Genomic DNA, 14,088 nt, shown 5'->3' with positions numbered 1-14,088 from the left:
GCGGGCATGGTACAGGAGATTCACAAACTCAAAAGTCCGTGTCCATAAATAATGCATTCATCCCAATGACCCCTACTGAAGAAGTCAACGCCTACGGTGAGGCTTTGACGTCACGCGTATAGGGGGCGGAGCCTGCGTGCTGGAAGCCGTCTCTTCCTGTATATGCTATATACTGACTGCTATGCGCTGTGGAAGCGCCACTCTTGTGAGTAATATTCCTCTTATTTGTATAAAGTAGCTTGCTGAACATTACAGAGAGCACTAGATTTTTTCCTTTGTTCCCTTTATGTGGTAATCCTTGGTAATCCCTCTGGAGGTGACAGGCTTTCTTTAGCCTATGTGATCCGAAGATCTCTGTGCTTTACTAACGCTGGTACTGACCCATCATTGGGTCTGTAGTGGAGGTGAGAGACTGATTCACCTGGTGGTGGGATTGCACTGCTTACAGAAGCACTTATTTAAGTTTGCACAAGATTATTCCTTTGGACACATGGGAGTGGATTTACCTTTTTGATTGATTTATTATATGGACACTTGGGATGAATGCATTATTTATGGACACGGACTTTTGAGTTTGTGAATCACCATTTGTGCACTTTTGACTGGCGCATCACTATTTTTGGTTTATTTAGCTTGTATTGTGAGGTGTAGGCACTTTAAGTGTATGCTGCCGGTCTCGTTATTGATTCATTTGCTTTATTGAATTATTGCACATTTTATTCTATGCACTATCACTAGTCACATTTTTTGCGCTGATAGTTTTTTTGTTATATTATGGTACAGGAGATGTCAGAGGCTGTGTGGGGACATGGTACATGAGATTAGGAGGCTTCTGGCATGGTACAGGAGATGCAGGGGCTGTGGACATGGTACAGGAGATGCAGGGGCTGTGGACATGGTACAGGAGATGTCAGAGGCTGCAGGTATTTTACAGGAGATGCAGGGGCAGCGGGCATGGTACAGGAGATGTCAGAGGCTGCAGACATTGTACAGGAGATGTCAGAGGCTGCAGGCAAGGTACAGAAGATGCCGAGGCTTCGGGCATGGTACAAGAAATGCAGAGGCTGCGGGCATTGTACAGAAGATGCAGAGGCTACAGCATGGTACAAGAGATGCAGGGGCTGCAGACATAGTACAGGAGATGTCAGAGGCTGCGGGCATGATACAGGAGATGCAGGGGCTTCTGGCATAGTACAGGAGATGTCATATGCTGTCCGGATATAGTACAGGAGATGCAGAGGCTGCAGACATGGTACAGGAAATGCAGGGACTGCAGACATGGTACAGGAGATATCAGAGGCTGCAGGCATGGTAAAGAAGATATAAAGTCAAGAAAAAGGTGCACAAATCAATAAGCAGAAGCAGCACTAGAAAATTGTATTGATAGAATGAATATAGAAAATAATGCTCTTTAAAGGTGCACCAACAATGATGATGTGTAAAGCATTCAAATCGTGTAGGTACAAAAATAAACAGTGCACAAGGTTATCTAATGGAGGACTTTAAACAAATGTAAAAACAAAATACAGTTCATTAATTGGAGTCCATAGTCAAACATGTGCAAATAAATGGTGTGTTCGGTGGTGTGTCCACAGTAAAAATGGTGACTATTTTCAAATTTAGTTGTCACAGCGTAGTGAATGGCCTCTTACCATGTAATCAACAAAACAGAGCCTCCAAAAGAACTTGACAATATTATAATAAAATGACACCCAGTGATAAAGATGGACTCTTACCAGAGATGATGGAGGTAAAGGCTTCAAGCAAATTAGGTAGGTGATCCCGTATCAACAGGACTGAAGAGGTGTCAGCAGGATTGAAGAGGTAAAGCACTCTCCTTGAAGATCCTCCAGAGCACATCCTCCCACAGCATCCAGATAAATACACTCGGTGCGGCTCAAGATAAAATGGCCCAAAGATGCATTCCCAAAAGAAAGAAGTGGACTAATAGTGCATTATCCTTTAAAACCAAATTTAATAAAGGCGAAATACCAAGTTAAAAAGATGCAACATAAGCTGAAGAGCGTCACGACCGCCTGCAGAACAGTTACGTGACCTAATGACAGCGCAACCAGCTCCTTTCCGACGCTCCAGTCCCAGTAGACGACCCCTTGTGTGGAAAATGCATCTTTGGGCCATTTCATCTTGAGCCACACCAAGTGTATTTATCTGGATGCTGTGGGAGGATGTGCTCTGGAGGATCTTCAAGGAGAGTGCTTTACCTCTTCAATCCTGCTGACACCTCTTCAGTCCTGTTGATACGGGATCACCTACCTAATTTGCTTGAAGCCTTTACCTCCATCATGTTTGGTAAGAGTCCATCTTTATCACTGGGTGTCATTTTATTATCATATTGTCAAGTTCTTTTGGAGGCTCTGTTTTGTTGATTACATGGTAAGAGGCCATTCCCTACTCTGTGACAACTGAATTTGAAAATAGTCACCATTTTTACTGTGGACACACCACCGAACACACCATTTATTTGCACATGTTTGACTATGGACTCCAATTAATGAACTGTATTTTGTTTTTACATTTGTTTAAAGTCCTCCATTAGATAACCTTGTGCACTGTTTATTTTTGTACCTACACGATTTGAATGCTTTACACATCATCATTGTTGGTTCACCTTTGAAGCGCATTATTTTCTATATTCATGGTAAAGAAGATGTCATAGGCTGATGTCATAGGATGTACCATGACCGCAGCCTCTGCATCTCCTGTACCATGTGTACAGGAGATGCAGAGGCTGCGGTCATGGTACATGAGATGCAGAGGCTGCGGACATGGTACAGGAGATGCAGAGGCTGCGGGCATGGTACAGGACATGCAGAGGCTGCGGGCATGGTACAGGAAATACAGAGGCTGTGGACATGGTACAGGAGATGCAGAGGCTGTGGACATGGTACAGGAGATGCAGGGGCTGCGGACAAGGAACAGGAGATGTCAGAGGTTGCGGGCATGGTACAGGAGATGTAATTGACTTTGCGGACATGGTACAGGAGATGCAGAGGCTGCAGGCATGGTAAAGAAGATGTCATAGGCTCGACAGACATGGTACAGGAGGTGCAGAGGCTGCGGAGCATGGTACAGGAAATGCAGAGGCTGCGGACATTGTATAGGAGAGGCAGAGCCTGCGGGCATGGTACAGGAGATGCAGGGGCTGCAGAGGGGTCTTACTTACCAATCTGTGAGACGCCTTACATTTAAAAATGGAACCGCCCAGTGCCATCACATCACTGTGCTTGCGCCCTCTGCCCGAGAATGGCCGAGCGATTTACGGGTGCCACTGCCCTTCAAGCAGCCCCAGGGCGGGGGGATTTGCCGGCCTACAGGGAAATTTCCCGGTATCCCGGTAGGCCAGTCTGGCCCTGACTAGCTGGGAAAATCTATCTGGGTGGGAATTTATACGATCAGATTGTAACACATATGCCGATTGAGCAATCCTACATGGTGTCCTTCTGGAGAAGTTCCTTGTGTCTAGTCCATGCTGTGCTGCATGAAATCTTAATTGATATTAATGGAGATTGTTTGGCAGAAATTACACTTCTAAGCTGCATGTGCACTGTACCTCCATGGAGAAACCATCTACTTATCACTTATATAACATTATATTGAAATTGATATAAAGGCATTATAAAAAATATATTATATTTATAAAAATAACAAACATGTTATACTTACCTGCTCTGTGTGATAGTTTTGCACAGAGGAACTCCAATCCTCCTCTTTAAGGTTTCTCACAGGCCAAAAGTATTAATGTAATTCTAGGTGGAACTTGGTGGTCTGAGTAGCTTCCTAAATGCATTGGATACTCCAGCAGTATGATCTCTACCTGAGAGAGCGTTCCTGCCCACCTTCTCCTGTTTAATTTCTTAATATAATATCAAATTAAGAACAGTGGGAATCCTTCACAAGCACATACCTTGTGCTCCTTCACAATATTTCATACTAACAGAGCCCCAGGAGATTAAGAAATTTTCAGGTGGTTTGACTTTCAGCCAAAAGCCAAAATATCAGTTTTGGGTGGCCTGCTCCTTTAATGTAAAAACATTCAAGGATCCAGATACAAGTACCAAAAGGTCCTATGCAATGATGTACTCTGAAGAGGACAAAAGTCTTAAACTGCAGATCATGTTGGATCATACTGCCCTCTTGTGGTTATACTAAGTTAAGATAAGAGGTCTAAATTATTAAGGTAAACTAAAGGCAAAACTTTTGTTTAGTTTTGAATAGAAGGGAGATGGATTAGAACACCTGTCAGTTTTTATTGCTGTCTGTGCCCCCATTAGGGAGATCCATCCTCTCTATGTGTCCTGTTTACCATTATCATTGAAAGTGAAAGTAAAAGAAAATCCTGAATGTTGAGTTGTCTGCAGGAATGTAAAAGAGGGGAAATCTTCCAATGGGGATACTGGTTCTGGTGACCTGGAGGTCCCCCAAGGGATTCCCCTAATTTGCAGGGATTTCTTCTCACTTCCTGTTTTGGCTATGGGAGAGGAAGTGAAGGTAAATCTCCTCAATAACTGATAATGGAAAGTGCAGCGCTTAAAAAGTTAAAAACAGATCAATGGATAAAAGCAAGAGTCCTTGAATGGCACAATCAATATCTTGAATAAATAAGGGAAGTAAAAGTCCAATAAGAGATTCCAATGAAAGTGCTCAGTGCTCAATGACACACAGGAAAAAAAGTGCTTTCAATCGGTGCAATCCTTCACCAAAGACACTAGCCTCTCACCTGAGGGCTGTGAATAAACAGCCTCAAACACTCCCAGCAATGTTAATTCTCCCGATCAGGACAGCAGTCTCAAGGAACATCCCTTCGTCTCAGGTTATAATCACAATGATCCCCATAAAGAATGAAAAGGGGCAGACCATAGTGCATTATCTTTATAACATGACGTTTATTAACCACTCTACGACCGCTCACAGTAATACTACTGCGGCAGAGTGGTTCGTTATCGTCCAGCCACGTAGTATTAACGTGACTGGACACTCCCCCTTCTGGGCGGCGCTTGCGCGCCGCCGGAGGCTCGCTCCCGCTGTTTTCATTCACAGCGGGAGTCGGGCCAGGGGAGGAGCAGCGGCGATCGCCGCTGCTCTTACCCGATCGTCGGGGATCGAGTCTGGAGATCCGCCCGCTGTGTGTAAACACAGCGGGCGAATCTCCATAGTGACAGGGAGTGACAGATCGGACTGTTCAGCATAGCTGGACATCCGATCTGTCCATGACTCACTCAGTGACCTCCCCCCCTACACGTCAGTAAGCACCAGGCATACATTAACCCCTCCCTCTCCAATAAAATTAACCCCTTCCCTGCCAGTGTCATTTTTACAGTAACAGTGCATATTTATAGCACTGATTACTGCAGTAATGTCACTGGTACCCCCAAAAGTGTCAAAAATGTCAGTCAGGGGTCCGGTCTGTCCGCCGCAATGTCGCAGTCCCGCAAAAAAAATCGCAGATCGCCGCCATTACGCGTTAAAAAAAAACACCAAAAATGACAGAAATCTTTCCCTTTGTTAGTAAACGCAATAACTTTTGCGCAAACCAATCAAAATACGCTTATTGCGATTTTTTTTACCAAACATATGTAGCATAAAACAAATTGGCCAAAAATTTTTAAAAAAATTGGTTTTTACATCTTTTTTGGGGGGAATTTCATATAAATGTTAAAAATATTGTTATTTTTTCAAAATAAACGCTCTTTTTTTGTTTATAGCCCAAAAAGTAAAAATCGCACAGGTGATCAAATACCACCAAAAGAAAGCTCTGTTTGTGGGAAAAAAAGGACGTAAATTTCGTTTGGGTACGGCATCGCACGACCGCGCAATTGTCAGTTGAAGTCGCACAGCGCCGAATCGCAAAAAGTGGCCTGGACGGAAGACAGCAAAATCCTCCGGTGGTAAAGTGGTTAATGGTAAAAGACAGCCTCTTACTTGAAATGAATGAAAACGAGCAGTGTACAGGAACAGCAGGTTACCAGACAGAACGAGGCGCTCTGCCGACAGGGACTGCGAGTGACGTCACAATCTCCTCCCCCTTACGCTCGCGTATCGTCCGTGGGCGGGACTTCTTCAGCGTATGGCCATTGATCTGTTTTTAACTTTTTAAGCGCTGCACTTTCCATTATCAGTTTTATATTGGGTTTTATCTATTTTACCTTGGTGTCAGCTGCTATTTATTTTATTTGTATTTTTATTTTTATTTTACCCTGTGCTTGCGCTGATATATCTTTGTTTACAAATCTCCTCAATAAGACACAGATGGAAAAAAAATAAACCAACAGGGATTATAACCGTCCCTTACTACATCTAAAACAACACAAAAAAAAAGTTTGCTTATAGTTCTACTTTAGGTTTGTGCTATGCAACTATAAATTAAAAAAAACAAACAAAGAATCAAGCTGCTCAAAAAGATTACAATGTGATTCTACAATCTCCTTTAGATAAAAATGCAACTATGTGGTGCAGAGCCATAACTATGTGTAATGGTACCAATAGCAAAACTATTAGGCCCCATTTAGTTTGATGTGTTTACAGTAATGCGGGTTGGATTGCATGTCAACACAATCCAGAGCAACACATAAAAATTTGTTTTTAATAGGACTCCAATATACCAAATTGCAGAGCACCATAATGTTTGCTGGTTTGGTAAAGAACTACCATGTGTTGTGGTGCATTCTGCTGGGAAAATGGTGCAAGTTCAATATTAGGTACATTGTGATGGGCTGGCAGCCCATTGAAAGAATGGGCAGACCCAATGCAACATTGCACAATGAGCAATATAACATTAACGTGCAAACACACTGAATAGGACCATACAGGTGTAAAGGGACACTTAAGGGGCCCACTATATTTCTAATATTAAATGCAATTTCTGTAGTGAGACAAAATACCAATATAAATATAGAATATACAGTATCTCACAAAAGTGAGAACACCTCTCACATTTTTGAAAATATGTTATTATATTGTTTAACCTCCCTGGCGGTATGATTGTTTCCGATTTTAGGTGCTGAAAGCGGTACAATTATTTTGCATGTAATTCTTAAGGACGAGCAGCCCAAACCAACTATTTACATATGATTTTTTTTTATTGTGCATTCTTCTTTATAACATCTCGGGTATGATAAAGTTTGAAACACAAAATCATAAATTATAATATAATAAATAACTAAGGAAAGGGCACTGGGGGGGCAAACTAATGTAAATTTATTTTATTTTGTAATGTAATCCAATAGGATTACAATATATCAGTGTGTTTGTGTGTTTTACTATTTGAATTTGCCGCCGGTTCCACCCCCCTGCGACGCGACGCTCTCAGGAGACGGAAGCCGGTGCTCACAGCATCGGGCGGAAGATCCGGCCTCCATATGCTACAGTGACACATCAATGGATCCCGGGGACAAGGTACGTAACCTGTACCAGGATCCAACGATGCTCCCTGGCGGTACTCCGAGTGTGGCTTGGGGTTACCGCTAATGGCACTAAAATTCCCCCCCGAACCACACTTGGGAATACCGCCAGGGAGGTTAATGTGACAACACTGAAGAAATGACACTTTGCTACAATGTAAAGTAGTGAGTGTACAGCTTGTATAACAGTCTAAATCTTCTGTCCCCTCAAAATAACTCAACACACAGCCATTAATGTCTAAACCGCTGGCAACAAAAGTGAGTACACCCCTAAGTAGAAATGTCCAAATTGTCATTTCTTCATTGTTTTCACATGAAAAGATATAATAAAATATTTACAAAAGTGCGAGGGATGCACTCACTTTTGTGAGATACTCTATATGCTATATATTGTATTGAAGTTGCCAAATGTTATATACATTTATTTAATGTATATGAATTTGGTAGATATTTTTGTTACCTGCATAAATTAAGGTGTTGCCAAATAGTGTTGACCCCCTTTTGCTTTTGGGCATATAATTCCCATTATCGTCTCCACTTAAAGTTATCCAGCCCTTGGGCCTCCCACAGACACCAACAATGAGACAATAATTCCTGTACTGATACCAACAATGGAGAATAATTCCTCCCACTGATGCCAATTATGGGGGACTATTTTCCCCACTAAAACCAACCATGGGGCACTATTCCTCCCACTGATACCAGTAATGACTGACTATTGCTTCCACAGACACCAATGATGGGGCACTATTCCTCGTACTGACACCAATGAAAGGGCACTATTTCTTCCATCGACACCAATGATGGGGCATTATTCCTTCCACTGACACCAATGATAGGGCACTATTCCTTTCATCGACACCCATGATGGGGCACTATTCCTTCCACTGACACCAATGATGGGGCACGATTCCTCCAACTGACATCAACAATAGGTCACTATTCAGTGGTGGAATTTAGCCGGTTTGCACCGGTTCCACAGAACCTGTTACTAAAAATTTGGAAATTCGCCGAACCGCTCACTTACTGTGACCATCTGGAATCGATCATCCGCTCTGGCTCTCTCTCTGCCTCTCTCTCTGCCTGTTGCCACGGCGCTCCCTCTCTCTCTGCTGCGGGGAGGCAGCCGGAGCCCACACACAGCACTGGTTGCTAGCCTAGAGCCACTTGGCGTCTAGCAACCAGTGACATCACCACTTTCTCCTCCAGGCACAGTCTCCTCCCCAGCCAGAGTCCCGACCTCCCCCCCCCCCCAGTCGGCTCCCGCACAAATGAACTTTAAGCCCACAGGTCCACTAGGAGAGCTGGAGGAAACAGCAGGGTTGTCTGCAAGGCCAGCCCCCCTCCTCCCCCCTGTCATACACAGGTCGCCCTCGGAGTAATATGCTGATCGCCCATCCGTGCTGCTGCTGGAGGGAGCCAGGTGACTATGGATGAGTGTCCTGCAGCTTGGTCAAGGTGAGTGAGATGACCCCATATCTCCACACACCCTCCCACACACCATCCCATACCCCACACTATCTCCCCTGGGGACAGGGACCCCCCATGTCACCTGAGGACAGGGACTCCTTCTACCCTGGGGACAGGGACTCCTTCTCACCTGGGGACAGGGACCCCTTCTCATCTGGGGACAGGGACCCCCTTCCCTGGGGACAGGGACTACTTCTTTCCTGGGGACAGGGACCCCCTTTACCCTGGGGACAGGGACTCCATCTTTCCTGGGGACAGGGAACCTATCTCCCCTGGGGACAGGGACCCCATCTCCCCTGGGGACAAGGACTCCTTCTCCCCTGAGGACAGGGAGCCCTTCTACCCTGGGGACAGGGAGCCCTTCTCCCCTGAGGACAGGGACCCCTTCTCCCCTGAGGACAGGGACCCCTTCTCCCCTGGGGACAGGGACCCCGGGACCCCCATCTCACCTGAGAACAGGGACTCCTTCTCCCCTGGGGACAGGGACTCCTTCTCACCTGGGGACAGGGACCCCTTCTCATCTGGGGACAGGGACCCCCTTCCCTGGGGACAGGGACTACTTCTTTCCTGGGGACAGGGACCCCTTTTACCCTGGGGACAGGGACTCCATCTTTCCTGGGGACAGGGAACCTATCTCCCCTGGGGACAGGGACCCCATCTCCCCTGGGGACAAGGACTCCTTCTCCCCTGAGGACAGGGAGCCCTTCTACCCTGGGGACAGGGAGCCCTTCTCCCCTGAGGACAGGGACCCCTTCTCCCCTGAGGACAGGGACCCCTTCTCCCCTGGGGACAGGGACCCCTTCTCACCTGGGGACAGGGACCCCCATCTCACCTGAGAACAGGGACTCCTTCTCCCCTGGGGACAGGGACCCCTTCTCATCTGGGGACAGGGACTACTTCTTTCCTGGGGACAGGGACCCCTTTTACCCTGGGGACAGGGACTCCATATTTCCTGGGGACAGGGAACCTATCTCCCCTGGGGACAGGGACCCCATCTCCCCTGGGGACAGGGACTCCTTCTCCCCTGAGGACAGGGAGTCCTTCTCCCCTGGGGACAGGGAGCCCTTCTCCCCTGAGGACAGGGACCCCTTCTCCCCTGGGGACAGGGACCCCATCTCACCTGAGAACAGGGACTCCTTCTCACCTGGGGACAGGGACCCCTTCTCATCTGGGGACAGGGACTACTTCTTCCCTGGGGACAGGGACTACTTCTTTCCTGGGGACAGGGACCCCTTTTACCCTGGGGACAGGGACTCCATCTTTCCTGGGGACAGGGAACCTATCTCCCCTGGGGACAGGGACCCCATCTCCCCTGGGGACAGGAACTCCTTCTCCCCTGAGGACAGGGAGCCCTTCTCCCCTGAGGACAGGGAGCCCTTCTCCCCTGGGGACAGGGACCCCTTCTCACCTGGGGACAGGGACCCTTCTCCCCTGGGGACAGGGACTCCTTCTTTCCTGGGGACAGGGACCCCTTCTCCCCTGGGGACAGGGACTCCATCTTTCCTGGGGACAGGGACCCCATCTTCCCTGGGTACAGGGACTCCTTCTCCCTTGGAGACAGGGACCCCTTCTCACCTTAAGACTTCTCTGTGGCTATCTCCCACCAGGAGCTCTTTCCCTACAGGGAGTCTTGGGGGACCTACTGCTGCCCGACGGGGATGATTAGACCCCTGAGGGGAAATTCACACAAATTAATTTTTTTTATCATTTTAGGCCAATTTGTTTTCTGCTAAATCTTTTTGGTTAAAAAAATCCCAATAAGCAAGTCAAGTCAAGTCATTTATTTTGGTCAAGTCACAAATCAAGTCAGAATACTGATCTACCACAATTTTCACCTTTAACCACTTCAATACTGGGCACTTTCACCCCCTTCCTGCCCAGGCCATTTATCAGCTTTTAGCACTGTTGCATTTAGAATGACAATTGCGTGGTCATGCAACACTGTACCTAAACCAAATTTATGTCATTTTTTTCCCACAAATAGAGCGTTATTTTGGTGGTATTTAATTACCAAGTTTTTTTCTTTTTTGCTAAACAAATAAAAAAACAATAAAAAGTAAAAAAAAAAAAAGTTTTTTTGTTTATGTTATACAATTTTGTAAATAGATAAGTTTTTTCCTGCACTGATGAGCACTGATGAGGAGGCACTGATGAGGAGGCACTGATGGGGTGGCACTGAGCGGGTGGCACTAATATGCGGCACTGATAGGCAGCACTGATATGTGGCACTAATAGGTAGCACTGATATGCAGCATTGGTGGGCACTGATAGGTGGCACTGATAGGCGGCACTGATCGGCACTGATAGGTGGCACTGGTGGGCAATAATGGGCACTGGTGGGCGGCACTGATAGATGGCAATGATGAGCACTGGTGGGCAGCACTGATGGGGAGGGCACTGGTGGGCAGCACTGATGGGGAGGGCACTGGCAGGCTCCCTGAGCCCTGATTGCCATCCCTGGTGCCCATGGTGGGCATCCCTGGGGTCATGGGTGGGCATCTCTGGGGTCATGGGTGGGCATCCCTGGTGGTTCTAGTGGCACCCCCCCCCCCCACCACGGTAATCAATGCTCTGATTACCAGTGCAGACCCCCCTGTCAGGAGAGCCACAGATCGGCTCTCCTCTAATCGTGCCTGTCAGGCACGAACTGAGGAAAGCCGATCAATGGCACTTCCTATTTACTATGTGACAAGATGTGATTGGTCACAGATGGTCACATGGTAAAGAGTCTACGTCAGTAGGCTCTTTACCGAGATCGGAGATGCGGTGTGTCAGAGTGACATGCCGCATCACCGCTCGCCACTCCCACTCCCACACCCGGGGGGCGCGCAGAGCGCATTATCCTGCCACCGTCATATGATGTCCGGTCAGTATAATGCAACCACCTTCCCGCTGTCAATCGCCTATAGTGATCAGGAAAGGTTTTGTTTTCAATTAATTTTCAACATTAACAAAACTGCTTAGTGCTTTTTTCTTGGCATATTAAAGAAACACTTTAAATGCCCAAGCAGCTCAAAATTCTTCGTCCGGTCATGTTACAACACCACAGTCACTAAAAACATGTTAAGTATTTCCATTGTTAAACAGCCAGTGTCCTAAAAATCAGAACACACTGAGGTGTTTTAAGTGACTGTGGTGTCAGAAACACAACAGGCACATTCATTTTGCTTTAACACATCTTGAGAAAATGCAAATATTTAATAACTTAAAAAAGTAAAGTCATTTTGAGTCATATGTCTCAAGTCAAAATTAAGTCTCAAATCATGAATACCAAGTCAAAGTCAAGTCGAGTCTTTTATTAATTTTAGTAAAACAAGTCTCAAGTCCTCAAACTGGTGACTTAAGTCTGACTTAAGTCAAGTCATGTGACTCAAGTCCTCCACCTCTGCTGAAAGTGATATAAAAGCAATTATTTTTTGTTTAAAAAATAACAAACATGTTATACTTACCTCCTCTGTGTAATGGTTTTGCAATGGGGGCACCCAAGCAGGCTCACGTCCGAGTCTCTACTCTGCATATCATTCACACACAAAGCTGCAGCTTGGCCTCGCCCCCTTTCTCTTCTCATTGGCTCACTGGCTCCAGCTGCTGTCTCAACCAATGAGGAGGAAGAGTCCCCCGGAGAGCCGATGCTTTCATGCACATCGCTGGAGCTCAGGTAAGTATTGGCGGGGGGGGGGGGGGGGGGCTGATGGGGGAGAAGGTTTTTTTTACCTTCATGCATAGAATCCATGAGGGTAAAAAAAACCTTGAGCCTTTAGAACCACTTGAATGGCTCTAGTTCAGGCACAGAAGGCAAAGATGTGTGAGACTTCTCAGAAGTGGATCTAGAAAAATAGAGCCCAAAGCCCTGTACACACGCAACGATTATCGGCCCACCGATTGTCCGTCTTTTGTCCAGAATTTTCTCGCCCAACAAAATTCTACTTCAGAAGTGATGTCATGTGTTGGTTTGCTTTCTTTGTGTTCTTTCTTCTCTGAGCATGCCCAGACTTGCTCATCAGATTTTTCCCTGTCAAAATCTGTACTGACTGCACGAAAATCGGCCGTTGTGTTGACGGCCAACAAAAATTTTATAGCCTGCACACCAGATTTTTTTCGGCCGAAAAGTCGGAGTTGGTTGTCTCCGAAAATCGGCAGATCGGACGTCGGACGAAAATTCCCTGCCAATTTTTGTCAGTGAGTATCAAGTATACAATATATTTGTCTGCAGAGTATACATTTCCGGTAATAGATCAGATTTTCCTATTCAGCCACCTGCTTCCTTTGGCTCTATTGATCATTACAACATGCACATGTACAGGGGTTGGACAAAATTATAGAATCAAGTATGGTAAAATAACGAAATCATTACCTAATATGGTGATGGACCACCTTTGGCATCCAAGATAGCCTGAATTCTCCTGGGAATTGGGAAATATAAGTCTTGGATGTTGGATAATGGAATCTGATACCATTCTTCATTCAGGGTCACAATCCTGTGCAATGTCCTTTTGTCTCTTTCGGTCAGTTGACCATGTCGACAGCATTTATGCTTATCAGACAACAGTTTCCTGGAAACTGTATATGCCATAATAACCTTTGATACCGTACCTTGCAACACTGAAAATAAATTGGCAACTTCGGTCACAGAGGCACCAGCTAAGTGGGCAGCAACAATTTGCCCTCTTTGAGGCTCAGTAAGCTTTGCCATGACTCCATATTACCAGCAGCGCATGCTGTGAATGACGAAAGTAAGGATTCCCACCTGCTAGCTAGGTTTCTCATAACACAGCGGAAACAAAAAATGTTACTTCACTTCTACTTTCAGTGCAAAACACTGTCACTTTCACACCTACTCCTGTATATTTCCTTATGCTGTATATTCAGTTTGAGTAGCCCAGGTCTATGACTAGTTTAGTTTAGCTTCATACCTATGCACATGTTTACCACAAATGTTTACCTTGTTTTATAAGCTTAGAAACTGGCATTTGTGTATAAGGGTGCTCTCATTTATTTACAATTCCTGTCCTAGGGTGCCAACGCTCAATAACTGCACAGGATCTATGGAGGAACAGCAGTATCACCCTAGGCCAGTGATGGCGAACCTTGGCACCCCAGATGTTTTGGAACTACATTTCCCATGATGCTCAACTACACTGCAGAGTGCATGAGCATCATGGGGAATGTAGTTCCAAAACATCTGGGGTGCCAAGGTTCG

This window comes from Pelophylax lessonae (assembly GCF_965119305.1).
Source record: "Pelophylax lessonae genome assembly, chromosome: 9".
Classification (NCBI taxonomy): domain Eukaryota; kingdom Metazoa; phylum Chordata; class Amphibia; order Anura; family Ranidae; genus Pelophylax; species Pelophylax lessonae.
The sequence above is the reverse complement of the archived record's forward strand: the minus strand, read 5'-3'. Positions refer to the sequence as shown.